General features: G+C 46.0%; 1 long non-coding RNA gene across 2 annotated transcripts in view; it reads left to right on the top strand.

The window, feature by feature from the left end:
• Positions 1–127: 127 nt before the first annotated feature.
• Positions 128–13,340, top strand: part of LOC143442015 (uncharacterized) — a 44,455-nt gene continuing 31,242 nt past the window's right edge. Inside the window, exons 1-3 of one of the 2 annotated variants that reach the window (XR_013109879.1) lie at positions 128–2,897; positions 6,438–6,494; positions 8,445–8,535. This is a non-coding gene — a long non-coding RNA (uncharacterized LOC143442015). Of the gene's footprint in view, positions 2,898–5,020; positions 6,495–8,444; positions 8,536–13,340 lie in introns of those variants that run through there. The other variant, XR_013109878.1, reaches the window with a different exon arrangement.

Here is a 13,340-nt window from a genome sequence, read left to right as displayed (position 1 = left end):
GGTGGAGGAGGGGGGAGCAAGGGAGGAGCCAACCCGGAGTAATCTGAGGAGGCCGGGTCACTACTTTCTGGGGTTGGCTGCGTTGAGAATGCCCCTCACGCGCTCGCTGGCAGGAAATTTGGGCTGCGCCCCCCACCCCGATGCAGCAGCCCCTGCGCGCGCGCTCTGGTGATCGCCTTGCAAGCAGACAAGCGCGGCCACCGCGAACCAGTGCGAGCGAGCGGAGAGCCAGGCGGAGGCAGCCAAAGTTGAGCACACGCGTGGAGCTGGGCTAGCTGCCTTGCAGTTGGATCTGGGCTGGAACGCGTTTCACGCCCCGCGTGGCCTGCGCCCGTAATGATGTGCAGCAGCCTTTACGTCTCAGCACTGCGTGCCCAGGCAACCATAAGCTAGACTCTTTGTGGTCCGAGATTTTTCCTCCCAGGTCTCCAGTCCAAGTTGAGCAGACTGGCGCGTGTAATGTGTTTCCACTGCCTTTCGACGCATTATGACTTATAAAACGGACTAGCAATAATGCATCTATTTGCTGTTTTGCTGGGGTGTCCATAGGATTTTGTCACTGGAGGACTTGTCAGACACGACACGAATTTGCCCGCCATTTCTCCTTTTTGGAGGAGAGTCTTTGACCTCTGAAATGTCCATACTTGAAGGCAGCACGGGCTCTAATACATAGGGGTTCAGGACTACCTCAGGATAGGCCACCAAAGCAATAAATGTGGCTTATGAGTACCAAGGTCAGAAGGCCGACAGGAACGGGCAGAGAGACCTCTGCGAAGAGGTTCACAAGAGTTAGTCATGTCCTCAGCATGGGCTCACTCATCCCATGACAACCAAGGACATCATACTGGTCGCTGGATATGAGTAGTGTGCCAACGGGCCATCCTCTGCTCGTTAAGAATAGGGAAGCTGGTGCTAAAGGACTGTATAGGGTAAGTGAATGGAGGCGAACTGGGGATTGTAAGGTGCCAGGCCAGGAGGGTAAAGGAGTCCAGAGAGACAGTGTGGGCGTGCTCGGGGCTGGGCTGGGGAGGGGGCTCCTCTTCCCAAACCATCCCTTGTCTTAAGTGTCAGCCTCCCTTTCAGTGGGACCTTGCAGGTCCTAGGTAGTGACTCCCTCCTCTCCCGGAAACAATCCTCTTTTAAATGTAAGGTGGACACATTGTTGCTGCTTCCTGGACTCTTAGCGCTATCAGCAGGCTTGGATGTCTGCTGCCCGATTTACATTTTCCATCTTACGGAACGGTGCACTCGGGGTTTAGGGGTCAGCACATTTTGTGGTCCCTCAGTTTATGAGAGTTTAAGGAGTGACGAGAGGACGACAAAATGCCATTTCCTACCCACTTCTGGCCATAGACAAAGCAGGCAAACATCGGGAGGGAGCTCGCAATCCGAGTCTTTAAAAGTTCAGCTCCGTTTTTCCTACTCTGCTGAAGAAAGGTCTGAGCCTTTCTTCCAATCCAATTAGCTTCCATCCAATTAGTTCTAGACTTTCCTTCCCGTGTCTAGCTGAAGCAGCCAGAGGCCTAGAAGTCCTTCTCCCCAGATTAAAAAACTAGTTTGAAAATAAACCACACAAATATAAAAAGGTTAAATTAAGGGTTAAAAGGTTCAGCTATGCAGTCTGAACGCTGAAATGCTAGGACTTGAAGCTTGGGGTGGGATTTGGGTTCTCTAGTATTCGTTACTCGTAGCCCCAACGTACTTCCATGGGGTCATCGCCCGCCTGCAGATCCCCCGGGTGGGAGATCAAAAAGTCCACAGCCAATTCGTGCAGTTTGAGTCGCTTGCTTTTGTGTCCATGCGCCTGGCGCACTCCGGCGGGCCTAGGCATTGTTTGAGGAGCCCGCGTTCGCCTCGCTTGTCACCAGGGGGCGCCCGAAGTCTTACGGGAGTCTCCTGCAGCACCGGGCTCAATGTCTTACTCCTGCCTGCTTGCTTGCCCGGCTTGAAACCCAGGGATCTTGTTGTTGCAGACCTTTCCAACACCAGTACCACTCGGCCTGGATTAAAGCTCAAGCCACATCTTTCTCCTCAGCTTTAGTCGTGTACCCTCCTTTCGTCCACCATCAGCCAAGTGCATGCTTGTGTGACAGGCGTGTCCGCGCGGCAAGCCCGCTGCTGGGGAGTGGTGGACCACTGTCTGTATGTTAAGCACAGTCCAGAGATCACTTTGTGATCGCCACCGGGTTCCTGTGTGGGTTTATGTACCCCAGAGGACAGAACTCTGGGAGAAGGAATCACTTGGAGTGCCTGGGTTAGCCTAGGCTCTTCTGCACTTCCTGTAGGCTCCCAGGTTCACAAGTTTTCCCCTCTCCAAGCTATTTATTCAAAGTAGCAGGCCTTTGCCACCGAGAGTCCTTGCGGAGCCTCTTCTCTATCCCCTGTGAAGGGGAGCTCCTAGTTAGTAAACAGTGCGACTCACAGCGCCAGACCCCGGCAGGCTGGTTAGAGGACATTGCTTACCGGCATCGGGTCCCTAGCAATAGATAGACTCCCTCCTGCCACCCCCACCCCAGCTCACAGTGAACAACCTCCGACTCCAACGCTGCAAGGCCGGAAGAGGAGCCTCCACAACTCCTGCCTTTGGTCCTTGCTGTCCATTTGGTGCTTTCTGGTTTTAAGGCATTCAAGAATCTAGAGGGACAAAGAAAGCCTCCCTAGTCTTTCTGCTGCTTGGTTAACCCTTTGCTGACTGCTTGATTTCTTTGCTCTCAAGCTAAGATGCTTAGGGGATCTCCAAGCTCTGGGGCTTGTTAGCCCAAGTTCTGCCCAGCATCCGAGAAGGTCTCAGGGCAGCCTGAGTGCCAGGAGAGCAAGCTTCCTCCTGCACTCTGGAATGGTGTCCCGAAAAGTATACGGAAGCCCAGCAAAGGATTAAAAACCAAGAAGGACAACAGGTACGCATGGTTTCTTGATCTCTATGATACATCTCTGGCTGTTCAGGGGGCAAACTTGAAATGGATATTAGTTTCTCACGCCATCCCCTCAGTGTTCACATCACTGGCCTTCCTTTAGGGGGAAAAAGGTGCGTGCTAAGTGTCCTTTGTTAACATGCAGGGCTGGGGACAAGGGAAGGGGCATGTAGGCTCAGTAGCTGTTTTGGAGCCAAGATAAGTAGTCTGGAGCACCCAGAGAGTGGCCGTGATCATTATTCTTACCCCACCCCCCACATTTATTTATGGGCATTGGTGGGCCACAACATTCCTGTGGAGATCGGAACCGACCTTAGGGAGTTGGTTCTCTCCTTGGACCTGTGGACCCCCAAGATAAAGCTCAGATGGTCAGGCTTGGTGAAGCAAACTCACCTGCTGAACCGTTTCATGGGCCCTTGATTGTTCACACTCTTTTTTTCATAATCATCAAGAAACTGAGGCACAAAGACCTTAAGTAACTGAACCAAGTCACACAGTAAGTGATATAGCTGCCTGCTCTTGGGTCCTGTCCTTTTGACTGTCTCCAGAAGTGTTATTACTTGGCTTTTATCCACAGATTTTTTAGGGGTGAGGGTTGTCTTCTCCAGTGTATCAAATCTTCCGGGCCTGGTAAGGCTTTCGGTTACCAGGGCCACTTCTTTCTTCAGGATTCGCTGCAGCCATCTGGGGGCGCCATTTCCCAAATCAGAGGTTGTCTCTAGTACAAGGAGAGTTGCTTCCCTCTCACCAGGGGAAACTTTGAGATCTTTTACATTCTTACCGTTTGCTCAAGAGGATGCCTTTTGGTCCTCGGAGAAGCAATGACTTCATTTCTTAGACTCCTCTTTGTGCTGTCACAAGCGGGTCCCCACACCAGGGGAAGCTACCTTCTTGCGCAGGCGCAGGGAGGACCAGTGACCACGCCTGGAGGCGCTTCTCACCCGAGGAATTTCTAGAACTCGGAGCACAAGGCCTGCCATCAGGTGCTTTGTATTTCCATTTTAAGAACTGGCTAGACTGAGGATGAAGACTATGCTAACAACCGAACCGAGCTCTTTATTTAAGATGTCAGGGGCCTCAGCTCCATCCAACCTGGGAAAACCAGCCAAGGGACCAGACCAGGAACCCAAGGGACCAGGCCAGGAAAGTTTGCTGCCTGGTAGAGGCCTACTAGGGTGGGGATTAGGCTCAGCGTCCAGTTTTTGCCGTAGGGGACTTGGGCAGCATTCAGGGGTGTGTGAGGCAATGATCCCCTAGGGACAAAGCCAGCTGAACTATCCTGTGTCTGACTTGATGGCTACCTCACCACCAGAAGGAGCCTGTCTGGGAAGAACGATAATTGATAATTGCCAGGATTTCAGTAAGCCATGTGTTTGGCAGATTTTATCCACCTGTGGATGCCTGCCCCCCTCTCTGTCCCAAGTACAGCGAACTTGCTCATTGACAAAGACCAAGAAGTCAATGAATGGATACTTTGGAAGTTCTGTAATAAACGGATAATGAGGTAGAGACCACTCAGTGGTTAAGAGCACTTGCAGCTCTTACTGAGGAGCCAGGTGCGGTTGCCAGCATCCACATTACGGGTGGTTCACACTCCCCTGTAACTGCACTTCTAGTACATGCCGTGCCCACTGTCCTCCACCCGTACATGCATTCAAGCAAACACAATTACACAAAAAATAAAAAATATTAAATGACTGAAAGAAGCTGGACACCCTGAGGCTCACCTACAGTTCCAGCATTGGGGATACTAAGACAGGAGGATTGCCATGAGTTTCAGGCAAGCTTTGGCTACATAGTGCATTCTAGGTTTGTCTAGACTTCATAGACAGACCCTGGTTCAAACACAAAAACGAATAGCAATAGAGCACAGCTGCTTTGTCGTGATAAAAACAGTCACGTCGTGATTTTAATCTGTAGTGGCCGCAGTGCACTTCCCTGGTCACAGAAAAGTGTGTGTGTGTGTGTGTGTGTGTGTGTGTGTGTGTGTATGTGTGTGTGTGTGTGTGTGTGTGTGTGTGTGTGTGTGAGAGAGAGAGAGAGAGAGAGAGAGAGAGAGAGAGAGAGAGAGAGAGAGTCCAGGATGTTTGTGGCTGGTTATCTTGGAGGGTACAGTTTTCATTCCATCCGTTCTTTCAAGGAGAGAAATGGCTCTTGAGTCTTAAGAGCAGAGAATGCCTTGGCCTCCACTGGGCTGCTTCTGCTTAAAAACAAACAAACAAAATAAATAAATATACAAAGAGTGCAGGCAATAGCCACAAGCCCCAGCCAGGAGGGGGCCCTGAGGCCACACCTGCCCCTATGACAGGAGAGTCCTGTCATAGTTGTTTTTTCCACCCCTCACAACCCAGAGGAGAAGCCTTTTAGTTACAGCCTAAGCCATTGCCTTGGCCCCACCATTTGCAACTCGTTTATCTGGGGGCTGAAATATTTGAAACCTGAGACAACTGTGTAGATCTAGCTTGCCTTGCAACCTTAACGAAAGGCTTACTTTTCCTCTGCCCTGCTGCCTACCCAGCTTGCCCTGCCTCTTTCTGGGATCCCAGAAGTCCACTGCTCACTGATGGGTTGCAACTGCTGATGAGATTCTTTAAGTATCGCCTAATTACTGACATTGAAAAATGTCTGGAAATGACTGGACATAGCAAAAGCCCAAGGCTGTTCCTAGAGGCTGCTCACCAGCCCAGAGTCTGGGAAGAATGGCTGGCTTGGTTGTCTGATGTGAATAGCAAAGACCACTGGCTAAACAGGTGCTCACTCAGGTGAGAGCTGTGGCCATCAGATAATAGCAGGGAGGTATCGTATAAGAGCACCCAATAGCCAGATGGGGCCTGAGCATGAGTGTGTGCTCTTTCCAGAGACGGACGTCAGCATGGAGAGCTGTTGTTCTCACTGAACTAGCTTTTCAGAGATGTTTCTTCATATTTTGTAATTGGCCTTTTCTGGTTTTTATAATTGGTAGATTTTTTTTTCACAGCCCCAATAAAGACATTTGTCAGATTCATTAAATTAACTCATGAATTTATGAGAAGCTCAGCTTCAGTATGCTGTAGGGTTTGGGCTGATCTAGGACTAAGCACGCAACATATCATTTCAGACTGTGGTGTCCAGCCCGGGCAGAATTAGCACCCTGGCTGAGTTCACTGGCACTAAGTATTTATAAAGTTTTCATTAGCAAGCTGAATGTTCCTGAGTAGTTTGTAAATCTCCAGTTGTACAGGGAGGAGTCAAATATTTCACAGAAACATTTGCAAATGTTAAATTGGGTTTCTGGTCCCTGGCCAGTCTGTGAAGTGTCTAGTGATCATCTTGGCCATACTGTGCAAAGCTTTCTGTTTTCCCCTTGTTTCTGTGAAGTTTTAATTAGCTAAAGCAGTTCTCAGCAACTTCTACCCTAGAAGAAACCAAGATGAAAAGTGCTTTGAGTGTAGTAATGTATTATCCACAGGGGCTCAGGAACCCGCTGTCATATTTCTGGATTAAAGCTGAAGATGAACAGGATGCCCTGTGGTTTTCTTTTGATAGATTCTTCTCTGCAAGCAAATACCGAGAACATGTTGGAGTCCTTTCTTCATGGTGGTAGTAAGTTAAAACCTCTGATTTCTGTAGGTTCTTGTCCTATTCAGGGGACATGGTGCTGGAGGGACCACAAAGAGGAAAAATAAGGAAGACAGGATAATTTTTCTTGCTCCCAGCTTCAAAATCAGGTCATGTTGACATATTGTTTTTTTTTTTTCCCCAAAAATGTTGGAAAGTGGTGTTACTCTGTAGCATGATACATGATTCACATGATAGTCGAGGGAATCTATAGTGTCCACATGGCAGTGATTGCCATAGGATGTCACTATGTCACCACAGGAGGACATTTTACCCTGCTCCCATCCTCACTGAAGATGCAGCCTAATGCCTTGTAAAGGAAACTGATCAGGTTCCTTGGGGCTCAGTTCCAACTATCCAACCAAAAGACTCCTGTCGTGCTCTGTCGTGTTAATTTAAAAATGTTCCCAACTTCAAGAGGGTTTTGTGTGTGTGTGTGTGTGTGTGTGTGTGTGTGTGTGTGTGTGTGTTTTGTTTTGTCTTAGTATTGGCAGATAAAAGTAAAACTTCTTCCCTTCTGCATTTGGCTTAAAGTTGAAGATGATACAGCTTTCTGAGGATAAAGAACTTTTCAGTTACAAACAGATAAGGAGGGAAGATCCTCACGGGGAGGAATATGTGTCACCCAGGAAGGCAATAACAAAGTGAAGACCAGTCAACTGTTGGTCCCATTTGAGTGGTGATAAGTTTTATGGAAAGTCAGAGAAACCTCTGCAAACTCTCTTCAGAGGCCCGCTCCTTGTCTTCATGTAAGACCAGCTTAACCTGCCAAAGGGAGATGGTTCTCTGCCCACTTTATAAACAGCTTGCAGACAGAAATGCAGCTGCCTTAAAAGCCCTGAGTTGTTTTGAGTTTCCCCATGAAGACCTGATGAATGCTTGAGGTCCTTGTCTGATCTGGTCATCACACAATGTATCTGTGCCTGAAAATGTCACACCTCTTTACACACATGTGCAGTTACTGTGTCAGTGGAAAGTAAATGTGTATTTGAACACCCTAAATTATAATAAATACACAAGGAATTCACATGGCCCATAAGACAGGTAACGTATGCTGAACAATTTTGCATTTCCCTAACCAATAGGTAGCTACTGTAAAACACACAGCCGGGAAACATGCAGACTCAAGCTACATTGTACACTCAGGGCTGGCTTCTCTAAGTGGCAATGATGTGGGAATTCTTTGTTTGCAATACACATATGATATTTTAAAATGCAGACAACATGCCATTACAAAAGAGTTAGTAGCAGTCTCTTTAATTTCACTACTCCGTTCATCTTCAAGAGAATGTGAAAACAAAACAAAACCAACCAACCAAACCCACAATCGAGGACTGTTAGGCAGGAGTGAGAACCAGAGTGTGGATTCTCAGTACCTGTGTAGAATGCTGGACGTGGTGGTACCCATGTGTAACCCGAGTGTGATGAGAGGAGATGGGAGACTCGCTGGGCCTCACTAGTTAGCCAATCTGGTTGAATAAGTGAGCTCCAGATCCAGGGATGACCTTGTCTCCCCCCCCCCCCAAAAAAAAATGAGGAGTGTTTGAGAAAAGAAGGGCCGGGTGGTGGTGGCGCACGCCTTTAATCCCAGCACTTGGGAGGCAGAGGCAGGCGCATTTCTGAGTTCGAGGCCAGCCTGGTCTACAGAGTGAGTTCCAGAACAGCCAGGGCTACACAAAGAAACCCTGTCTCGAAAAACCAAAGAGAGAGAGAGAGAGAGAGAGAGAGAGAGAGAGAGAGAGAGAGAGAGAGAGAGAGAGGCATATGTTAACATCTTTGTTTTCCATACATGAACATGCAAACACATGCCTTTCTCTCTCATATAAAAATATAAGCAAATGGTACATCACAATTTGTAAGAACTTTTTGCATGTCATAAGGATAGAGACATATGTCCTGATGATTTACTGTTATGTATCTACTTTAACTACACAGGTTTCAACAGAGTGCTTCTCTCAAGATGGCTGTTCTCCTGCTTATGTCTCCTAGAGTGCTGCTATGTGTACGGTGACTGGGATGTCCCTGAGTGAGCACCTCACTGTCTCTACTTCTCCTGATGTAGAAATTTGATCATAATATTTTCTGGCACTTGGACAGATTTGCCAAATCTCAAAAAAGAATTTTTCTTGTTTTCCTCAATATGACATTCCCCATACTGACATGGTCAAAAAAGAGGAATTTTTGATTTTTAAATTAAAATTTAAAAAGCCAATAGAGCTTTTCTCTTAACCTCAAAAATGGTGTGGTTAAAATTTGAGAAGGCTTAGTCCTTATTTTTCTGAATCACTCTTCCCATTCATGTATTTCAAGTATCCCTCTGTGCAGACAGGAATGTGCTCTGGGAAGCAAGGCTCTCCGGTGCCTGGAGAATGTCCTTGGAAAGCCTAATTTGCTTAGCAGGAGGGTAATGATACTGAGTTTATGCAGTTGTGAGCATCCCTTTGGAAGGGGATAGTGTCAGACATCTGACAGTGCCGGGAGTGATAGTCCTTTGCTCATAGGATGTGCCCATAGCCATAAGATGCTTTAAAAAAGCATCTTCATGTTAGCAGAAATGGTGGTTACATGTTGTGCCTATCTTTTAGAATGAGTTTAGCTAATTACTTTTTTTTTTAATTTACAAGATATAACAGGCTGTTCTTTACGTTGAAAGATGGTGCTATTGATCACTGGGCTGCCTGCATCATTCTCTTTTATAGAATTAAAGAATTCTACATATGTGCAGAATTCTACATTGTGAATTAGCACATAGATTTGTGAAAACAATACATATTAGTTGTTTTTTTATTGTTGTGACAAAGTACCATGACCAAGGCAATGCATAAAAGAAAGCTCTGAATTGGGCTTACAGTTTCAGAGAGGTAGAGTCCATGATGGCAGAGCAAAGACACAAAGGTAGAAACAGCTACAAATTCATATGTCAAGGAGGCAGAGAGGGGATTGTTGGTTTTTTTTTTTTTTTTTTTTTTTTGAGACAGGGTCTCACTATGTAGCTCTGGTTGTCCTGGAACTCACTATGTGGTGTAGACGGCTAGCCTAGAACTCACAAAGATCTGCTAGCTTTTGCCCCCCACCTGTTAGAATTAGAGGTGTGCTACACTATGACTGGTCAAGAGGAACACCAGAAATGGTTATCAAGGTTTTGAAACCTCAAAGCCTATCCCCAGTGACACACCTCCTCCAACAAGGCCACACCTACTAATCCTTCCCGAACAGTTCAGTTGAACAGGAGACCAAGTATTCAACCCTATAAGCCTACGAGGGCTACTTTCATTCAAACTACCGCAGAATCTTTCTCAACCCCCCTTGTTAGCAACCATTTTCACAATGCGACTATCAAAATGGCGCTCAGGCATCCATGGGGCAAGATGGTTATCAAAAGCTTTACATATGGCTCTAGGTCTCAGTGTGATTCAGTCATAAATCATATGCGTTATAGTCATGGTAGGCAAGGCTATGCTGCTGTAACAATTGCCACCAAACAACAGAAGTTTGTTTCTCATTTGCAAGGGCAAAGCTTGCTGTGGGTGGCTGTTTTCCAGGCTCAGAATTCTCATCTGCTTTATGTTAGGGTGCTGCTATAATAAGATCTGTACACACAATTGCTGGACAGGCAGAGAGAGTCCGAGAGCCCATCACTAGATGACAAATACTTCCATTTGGAAGTGATACATGTCAATTTCACTCACATCTGTTGGACAAATTAGTAAGAAAACCCTCTAGCTCAGAGGGTATGATTTGAATCCTACCTCGTGGCTGTAGACGCAAAGAACCTATATAGGAGACAGCAATAAGGACCACTGCACATATGCATACATTTCACAACAGTGGTTTTGAATAGTGCTTAAGACACTATTGTTGGGGCTGAAGAGATGGCTCACCACTTCCCAAAAGAGCCATTGGCTGAGAACCAAACCTTTAACACATGGGCCTCCACAGACACTTATCCAAACCATAGTAAGTCTCCAGTGAGAGTTAATAAAATAAAGTACTTAGACAAAGTACACAGTAAGTGCTTTATGTATGGGCTATTTTTTGTTTTCATTTCAGCAGGCAGTAAGTAGTGCCTTGTGGCAGCCGCTCCACCCACAGAAGCTGCCTCTGGGAACTTTGCACATGGATACAATGAGGTGTTGGGAGTCTCACCCAGCTCCCTAGCAGAATTGCACTGTTACTCAACTGTTAAGGACTGGGTCAAGACCAGAGGCCATGCTAACACCACAGTGAAGGAAACAAACCTGACTCACACATTGAAAAGAAAGTCGAGCTCACTCAATTAGAAAGAGATCCAATTATTTTTAAAATGTTGCTGTCATTGCAATCTGAATTGCAAGTCAAAATTGTATTACAAAATAGATGACAAGCAGTTGAAGTGTTGACTGAGGGAAATAGTTTGGGCATTGCCAAGAAGATGCCAAGAAGAATCCTTCTAATTAATCTTTCCTGGTAATCTCATCGGGGTAACCATTGCTAATAAGAAACATGTTTTGTCAACCCGTCCAGATCCTAAGCCTGGTGATGGCAGGGGTTCACCGCAGCCCTCAAGATAGCGGTATGTTTTGCATACAGCAAGAGTATAATCAGTGTAGTCTGTTATGGTTCTGCACTGAAAGCTAAACATGAAATCACACACTTTAAGGCAGCCCCAGAACAGATTTTTTTTTTTCCTGGAGTGGGGCCATTGTCTTTTCTAGTTACAATCCACGTGGAGAAAGCAAATTTGGTTCTGACAGTGCGAGTAACAACATCTGGAGTCTGGCCTTCTACCCCGAGCCTTGACCTCCTCTTTCAAAAACAGCAGACAAATACCTTGTAGGAAATTCTAGACATCGAAAGGGTGCGACCCTATGAATGCAGTGCGATGTGACCGGCACTCTGCACATAAGTTCATCGTATCAGTCTAAATAAAAGACATTGACTTCGCTTTGGGTATCTGTCATACACTGCCAACCCCCCTTCTGCCCAGCATGCTGCTCAACACGGTTCTCTTAATTGTTCATTTATAAGACTTAAGATGCCTACAGGATATATCTTATGCACTGGAAACTTTGCGTGTGTGTGTGTATGTTTGTGTGTGTGTGTGTATTTTATTGTATTAAGATAGTCACAACACAAAACCTATCATTTAAAACGTTTTTAGTTGTAAATATAGTTCAGAGATATCTGTGTCACATGTTAGCTTTTTGAGTAACATCACTATTCATGGAGATGGGGTGGCATTTGTGACTGTTGGTCAGCGACTTGTTGCTGTGACAAAATGCCTGGACCAACAACTTGAGAAAGAGAGAGAGAGGTGGGAGGGAGGGGCATTATATTTATCTTCTGGTTTCATCCACTGCATTGGGGAGGATGTGCTGGAGTTGAGCAGTTGGTGGCAGGAAGCCAGGGAGGGGGAAGATGACATCAGCTAACTTTCTCTCTTGCCTCTTTGATTTCATCAGGACCACCACACGGTATAGATTGGTGACAGGTACATTAGAGTGGGCCTTCCTGAGCCAGTTACTTCTGGAAACCTCATGGGCACACCTATAAGTATGGTCTTCTGATCTGCAGACACTTCTTGACCCTGACAAGTAGTTAAAGTTAACCATTATGACTCATTAGCCCCCCCCTTTTTTTTTTAACCAAAGAAAAGCCTGGGCTGGAAAAGAAAGCCAGCCTGATTATGTAGCGAGTTCTCTCTCAGTCACATGTTTGTAGGTGATCGGATGGCACAAGAAATGGAATTTATTGGCTAAAATGAAAAATTGCTTTAAGCAGCGGTCATTATTCTTGCTGTGTTTTTCTATCAATACAATTAGATTTACTTGTAACCAAGTGTAGGTTATGATTCCCTAAGATGAATGACCCTTCAGAACCCACCGTAGCGGTGCAGGCTTGGTGGTTCTCCAGCCTGGCAGAAGATGCTGAAATACTGTTTCCTCAAGATAATGACAGCTGTGCAAAAACTACCTTCCCTCTTGGTGACCCTGATAGAAAAGACAGGGCTATTATTTTCCCTCTCACCCCAAGGCACAACCCATGCCCTTTTCCTCCCATTGGGTAAGATCCTATGTGTCATTAAAGCAAATTTCAAACACTCATGTAACCCAAAGATGGTGGCAGCAGTTAGAGACCATGTGTTTCAGAAATTAAAGAGCAGAGGAGGGAAGAGGCAGAGGAGCCAAGTGAAAATCTTTACATGGTTCTGGTTTCTGAATAGAGGCCAAGAATATTTGATGATGGAGGTCTTTAGTGCAAAATGATATAATTTAAATGATGGGAATGATGTTGGAAAAAAGATCCAGCTGGTCCTTTTCCCCACCCCGCATCTTGCTCTGGACACAGACTCCTAGGTGTGGGCACTCCCTCCTGAGTTATTTCTCAAGATTTTCTCTCTTTTCTGTGTTCTGCGTTTGTCATGAAACCATCAAGTAGGGCAGCTGTCCTTGTTTACTAGGACCCTGATAACAAAATACCCAGATGGGGACCATTAACACCAGACATTTGCCCTCCCATAAGTCTAGGATCAGGGGTCTGAGACTGCTCTCTTTGTCTTGGTAATAAATGGCCCTTTTCTGTTTTGCTCTCACAAGATAATCTGTCTGTGCACACACATCCTCTTATTAGGACACCAGTCATATCTAGGCATTCTACAAAGTCTCATTTCCAAAAGTGGTTACTTTCTGAAGTACTAGCTAGAGCTGGATAAGATGTCCAACAGTTGGATAAATTGGATATGAGGTACTATGGTAGTGCAAAGACCCATATTTCAGTTTATCACAGGTATTGTAAGACTGAGGCCAGAGAACATCAGTGAGCCTTAGAGGTCTTACCTTAAAATATGTATTC

This window comes from Arvicanthis niloticus, chromosome 4 (genome assembly GCF_011762505.2).
Source record: "Arvicanthis niloticus isolate mArvNil1 chromosome 4, mArvNil1.pat.X, whole genome shotgun sequence".
In the NCBI taxonomy this organism is placed as follows: Eukaryota; Metazoa; Chordata; class Mammalia; order Rodentia; family Muridae; genus Arvicanthis; species Arvicanthis niloticus.
This window is presented reverse-complemented; position numbering and strand designations above follow the sequence as displayed.